The sequence below is a fragment of the Panthera uncia genome, chromosome X (assembly GCF_023721935.1).
Source record: "Panthera uncia isolate 11264 chromosome X, Puncia_PCG_1.0, whole genome shotgun sequence".
Taxonomy (NCBI): domain Eukaryota; kingdom Metazoa; phylum Chordata; class Mammalia; order Carnivora; family Felidae; genus Panthera; species Panthera uncia.
Window position 1 is genome coordinate 45,672,290 of NC_064817.1, and position 6,431 is coordinate 45,678,720.

General features: G+C 42.7%; 1 pseudogene; it reads left to right on the forward strand.

The window, feature by feature from the left end:
* The first annotated feature begins 5,079 nt into the window (after positions 1–5,079).
* On the forward strand, positions 5,080–6,147 carry LOC125931307 (probable G-protein coupled receptor 160; annotated as a pseudogene).
* Positions 6,148–6,431: the final 284 nt, after the last annotated feature.

Below are 6,431 nucleotides of genomic sequence, written 5' to 3' on the forward strand. Positions count from 1 at the left end.
CCTCTGTCCAGACAGAGTGTTCTCGATCCAGCCCCAACAAGAGATTATAGAGGGGTCTTTCTATTGGTGAGAATCTGGGAATCCAGATATGGCAGAATCCCACAGCCCCCAGGAATTCTCCTAGCCCCCTCTTAGTTTAGGGCTGGGGTAGGGAGGTGATGACCTTCTTTTACTCCAGCTATACTGCTCTCTTTCCATAAGAACCAATACCCTGAGTCCGACAAGAGCTGTAAGAAGGTCCTTGTGCCCTCTGTACAATTCTCTCAGGTATTGCTGGCAAAAAGGTGGTCATCCACATACTAGAGAAGGATGCAGCATGAGGCCTCCCTTGGAAAGCCAGAAAGGTCTTTGGCCAGTGCCTCTCCAAAGATGGCAGGCAAGTTTTTTAAACCCTTGTGGGAGGCACATTCAAGTCAGTTGCATCTGACACCCTGTGTCTGGTTCGGTCCATTTGAAGGCAAACAAGGGTTGGCTTGGGGGAGTCAAGAGGAGGCAGAAGAAGGCATTCTTTGAGTCTAGGCAGGTAATACATCTGGCAGAGCCTGGGATCTGGCTGAGGAGGGTGTCAAATGGGGTGTAAGCCTCGCATAGCCTCTCATAATAATCCCCGAGTGATTCCTTTGTGCTGTGCATATTCATGGCCTTCTTAGCCCCTACTAGGATCCCCCAGAGGAGAGCCTCTTGGTACCGGCGGATGTGGACCAGCATCTGGAGGGCACTTACACCTGGCTGAGGGTCCAATATGGCCTCTGATCCAAGGGAGAGAGGATATGCTGAGTCTGGAGGGAGTGGGGAGACCGAAGGTGGTGGAGTATTGGGAACCAGGAGGTTCATATGGGGGGGTGCAAGATTGGTTCTTCCTCTGGATCACCAGCGAGAATTTGTGGAAGTCAGGACTTCCTGTTGACCTTCCTGGGGCCATTTTGTCGAGGTGACTAAGACCCTAGCCTGTCCCTGTTTGTTGCAGGTAAATCACACCCAAGGGGGAAGTGTTTGGGCAATATCTAGCCAGGAGTCCATATATGGGAACTGATCAGGGTAACTTGTATCTCTGGAGACAACATGCCAGATGCAGCAGACTATCGGGACATCTAAAGTTCCCTCTGAGGGACATCTTACACCAAAAATGGGCCATTCTAACACACATAGGGTCCTTAACTTGCCAGCAGTTATCTTAATTCCATAGTCTCCTGAAAACCCCTTCTTTGCTCTGTCCGGACTCTGTAACGTTCCCATGAGACAGAGTCACAAAGACAGACAGAGGGGTAGGGATGCCCCCTCTAATGAGAAGACCAGTCACATGTACATCTGGCCGTGTTCCAAAGGAACTTAGGTGATGCTTAGCCATAGCAGTCTCAGATTTGTGACTTACAATCGGAAACTATTCTGATGCTGCCATAGACTGTATGCCGTTCACCACAGAATCACAGACGGGCCCACTCAGACTGGAAGACTCAGACTCCATGGGGTTTTGGGGACCTTAAGAGTGCCCGCCCAAGAGCCACAGACTTGAACTTGGCAGGCAAGCCAGACCAAGTTGCACATTCACACTCACACACCAGAGGTTATTACATTCCCTCCCTCAGAATTTCTACCTGTGAGACCACTGAGGTCTCTGAGTAGTGATAAGGTCCCCTTCCACCACTATGGGTGGATCAGACTGAATTGGGGCCCTGTAACTGTGAGACCTCTGAAGTCTCTGGGGAGTGATCAGGTCCCCCTTCCACCACTATGGGTGGGCTGGACAGGACAGAATTGGGACCCCAAGCCTTACCAGGATCCAACATTTGATGCAGGTTCTCACCTGTCAAGTCTCCTGAGTCTGGTGAGAAAGGCAGAGCAGGGCTGGCCTGAAGCAACTGAGTGGGAGACTGCTGAAATTTCAGCAGGGCATGCATTCTCCATTGGGATTCCTCATTCCATCACTGCCTTGCCATTTTCACAAACAGGTGGCAACAATGGGCCAGTGCGGTTGGATTTCCTCGTCAGGGAACCAAATGTTATGGAAACTGGTCTGCTATTCCTATATTATGCTTTTTAATAGCTGCAGATTCTGGAATGATATTCCATTGATAGGGAAAAATCTGTTATGAGTGGCTGAAAGGACTGATAGGGGAATTCTAGTCCCTGCCCAAAGACTCCCCTTCCGGGTTTTTCTTCCCACCCCGCTTGCCAGGCTTGAACCTGAAAGGGCAGACCTACGCCAGCGGACTCTATCTTGTTCTGTGTCCTCCACCTTGAGTGACTAAGTCCCTGACATGCCCCCTTTCCAGGAAAATCGCAGAAACCTCAGACCACGCCTCCTCCCCTTGAGTAACCTCCCGCTCACCCATTCAAACTTCCCGATCAAAACACGCCCAGCAACCTTTGTAACAGGACTCCGACCCTTCCCCAGCCAATCAGCTGAGGCCACAACCCTTCCCCAGCCAATCGGCTGAGGCCACGACCCTTCCCCAGCCAATTGGCTGAGGCCACAGCCATTACCTCACCAACTGCCCCTAGACCCCTATAAAACCTTTGTGCTTTTGAAACTCTCTCTCCGGTATCTCACCGCTGCGTCAGTGCAGGTAGGGGATTGAGCTTGAGCTAGCTCGAATAAAGGCTCTTTTGCTTTTGCATCAGACTCGGCTCCCTGGTGGTCTTTGGGGATCACGAATTCTGGGCATAACAAACAGAGTATAAATTGTCCCTGCTGCTTATGCTCAGGACTCAGACCTCTGGAGAATGATCTCCTCTGAGCCCACTGGTGTAAAATAAACCTCCTGCCTTCCAAGGTCTCCGAGTACTGCTTGGTTCTTCTGCTGGGTGATCCAGACCATAATATAGGAATACCATGAACAACTGTATGCTGATAAACTCAACAATTTAGAAGAAATAGAGCAATTCCTCAAAAACTGTCAAAACTCATAAAACATTATGATGAGGTTTTGAGGTAAGGGTGGGGTCCAGAGCCAATGGCCAAGAAAGAATTCTTGAGACATCTTTGGTACAAAAATGATTTTATTAAAGCAGGGGAAGGACCCATGGGCAGGAAGAGCTGCCCAGGACTCTGTGGAGAGACTGCATATATTTGGGAGTTGGGGGAGGTAAAGCCCAGGAGAAGCTTCCAATGAGATTTTCATATGCTGAGGAAGACTCACAGGATACTGGAGACCTAGCTATTGCCAAGCTAAGGTTGTTTTTCCCTCTAGGAAAGCAGTAACATTAAGACAGTAAAGAGTTCCTGGAGAAATGTTTTACTTTGTCTGCCTCAAATAGTTGTCAATTGGCTGCAGGTTATAAGGAAATTTAATTTTATCTGCTATTTCCTTCTTGCCTTTGTTCCCCACATCACTATGGAGGGGAGGGTCTATAGGAAACAGAGTCTATAGGTTTCTGGAGATTAGCCTATTGAGAGGTTTGTCTTTTTCTGGTAATTTACTAAGATATTTTAAAATGATGGAAACTCATGTCCTGGAGGACTGTGATCTCTATCAGTTAACCATTTGTTTTCTTCCCTTTCCTTTCTTCTTGGGCAGCCAGGAGTGCTGGAGGAATATCACACATATTCCACCTTGGGGTGGGGGTTGTTTGCAGCCTATCAGCTTGTCTTATGCTCCATTATCAGATTAGATATTTGAATAGCACAAAACTACTAAGGAAATTAAATTTTAATTAAAAAATCTTCCAAAAAGAAAGACCCAGGACCAGATGATTTAATTGGAAAATTCTATGAATCATAGAATCTTCTTTAAATAAGAAGTAACACCAATCTACACAATCTCTTTCAAAAGTTAAGAGGAGGAAAAACTTCCCAACTCATTGGAGGAGGCCAATATTAATCTGTTACCTAAACCAGATGAAGACAATACCAAAAAGCCACATTATCAAATCTCTTATGAATACAGGCACAAAAACTGTTAGTGAAATATGACCAAATTAAATCCAACACCGTATAAAAACAAACTATATATCATGGTCAAGTGGGAGCTTCTCCAGGTATTCAGTGTTGCAACATTCCAAATTCAATTAATGTTATCTGAATAAGCTAAAGAAGAAAATAACATGATTATGTGAAAGAACACACAAGACTCCTGACAAAATCCAACACAAATTCATGGTACAAACTTTCAGAAAGTTAGGATAGGGGTGAATTTCCTAAACTTGATAAAGAACATCTACAAAAAAAAGCCTACGGCTAAGACAGAGTGTTTACCACTAAGACTGAAAACAAAGAAATTATTCTTAGTCTCTCCACTCTTACTTAAAAAACAAACAGTAAACTAGCCCCTAAAACAAGTAAGATAAGAAAACTAAATAAAAGCAAATTAATGGGAAAGGAAAAAATAGAACTGCCCTGACTCAATGATAACATTGTCTATATAGAAAATACAAAGAAATTTACAAAATGCACACACACTTGCGCACGCATACACACACACACACACCAAACAAAAACTAAAAAAAATGAGTTTAAATCAGGTCTGAGGATACAAAAGCTGCACGCAGCGTGGCGCCTATGTCTGCACCTCCTGGTCACAAGCCTGCGGACACCCCTGGCAGGTCTTGGGGGTTCAGCCACGCAGTCGTCTGGCTCCTCCTCCTTCCGCACAAGGCAGGGCGGAACCAAGGGAGCGCGTGGGGTTCCTGTCCCTCTTTCTGACAGTCAGTTGGTCCCTTTGGCTGAAATTGCCCTGGTGGTGACCTCAAACACGACTGGTCTAGCCCAGAGTCTGGGAAACTAAGTGACAGCGTGAACTGCCACACCTTGCGTGGTCTCTGCTGCAAGGACCATCCTCTGCATCAGAAGTGACCACGCTCAGCTAGCCTGCTGGGGAAGGTTCACTTAGGAGGAAAGGCACTTCTTTCATCCACACTTGTGCAAATGACTCAGAGCTTACTCACCTGGCATTTTGCTATAGCAAAATGATAGGCAGGGAACGAAAACTAAGATGTCTGAAGGCAGTAAAACCTAAATAAAACATAAATATCATCATCCAAGAAAGATCTATTGGAGAAAGCAGAGGATGAAAAAGAAAATGAAACAGTGTTTTATTCAATGTATTTCATCAGTCTTTGTGAAATTTAATTTAAAAAAATATGGCTACTTTTTCTTCAAAGAACTGTGCTTTTCAGTGGCAGTTACATCAAACCAACCAGACCCTAGGTGTTAACTCTTTACTATGATTGATTATACTTGGGGACATGTTATTGAAGATACTCATGCTAGGAATGAGAAGGAAAAATACCTATCAAGTTTTATGGAATATTTTTGCATCTCACTAGCATTCATTGCTCTTTTACTTTTGGCAAATATGCCCATTATGACCTATTTTATGACATATTTTTAGGCATTAAGTTTACTGAATACAACATCTGCCTATTTACTGAAATTGTTTCCTTTAATCATGGCTTTTTGTATCATCCAGGTTTCTTGATAAAATGTATAAATTACTTTCTGATTTTCTCTAAAACCACCAAACTTCCATTTAAGAATCAAAAGTTATTTTATTTCTTCACAGTAATTTTCATTTGGATTTCAGTCCTTGCTTATGTTTTGGGAGATCCAACTATCCACCAAAATGTGAAGGCACAGAATGTTTATTCTTATCAATGTCCTTTCTACTTGAGTATTCAGAGTTACTGTCTGTCATTTCCCACGGCTGATTTTATTTATAGCTTTAATAACATCTTGGTCAGAAGTTACTACCTTAGTACAGGTTATTAGGATATCTTTCTATAGGAATGAGAGTCTCCTATATTTTTCTTTTCATCCATCTAGTTATATAGTGAGCTTTAAAAAAGTACTCCTGACTGAGCTCATTACCTGTTTTCTTGGTAGCTGGTTACCATTTGTCCTACTTCAAATTGTCCTTTTACTTAAAATACATATAAGCCAGAGTATATAGAAACGAACATTCCCTGTATTTTATCAATAGTTTTCTCACTGCTATTGTTTATTGGTTTAATTGCCACAAGCATAATTTAAGAGACATCACATTACCTGTGGATTAATGTGTCAACTGGAAATGATGCCTAATTTCACTCACAATTTATAATCTGGAGCAAATTTAAAAGCTTATACCATTAATAATTTGTTACATGCGAATTATATCTCAAAAAGGCTGGACAATTTTGTTAGTATGCTGTCATGTTGAAACTAATTAAAACTTATAACTACAATAAGAATCATCATTTACAAACAGGTAGGCACGATGGCTCAGGACAAATAAAAAACTGAATTGAAGTCTCTCCTTCTAGTTTTCATAAATTATCACTATGTGTCTTTTGGAACTATGCTATTATTTATTAAACTGTATGTTTTTTTAAAACAAAACAATTCCAAGTCTTTATACCTTATGAGGAACACTGTATATTACAAATATTAATTTGTTACTAACACAAGCATGAAATGAGTTAATATTTTGGTCATATTAATGTTTCTGTTACAA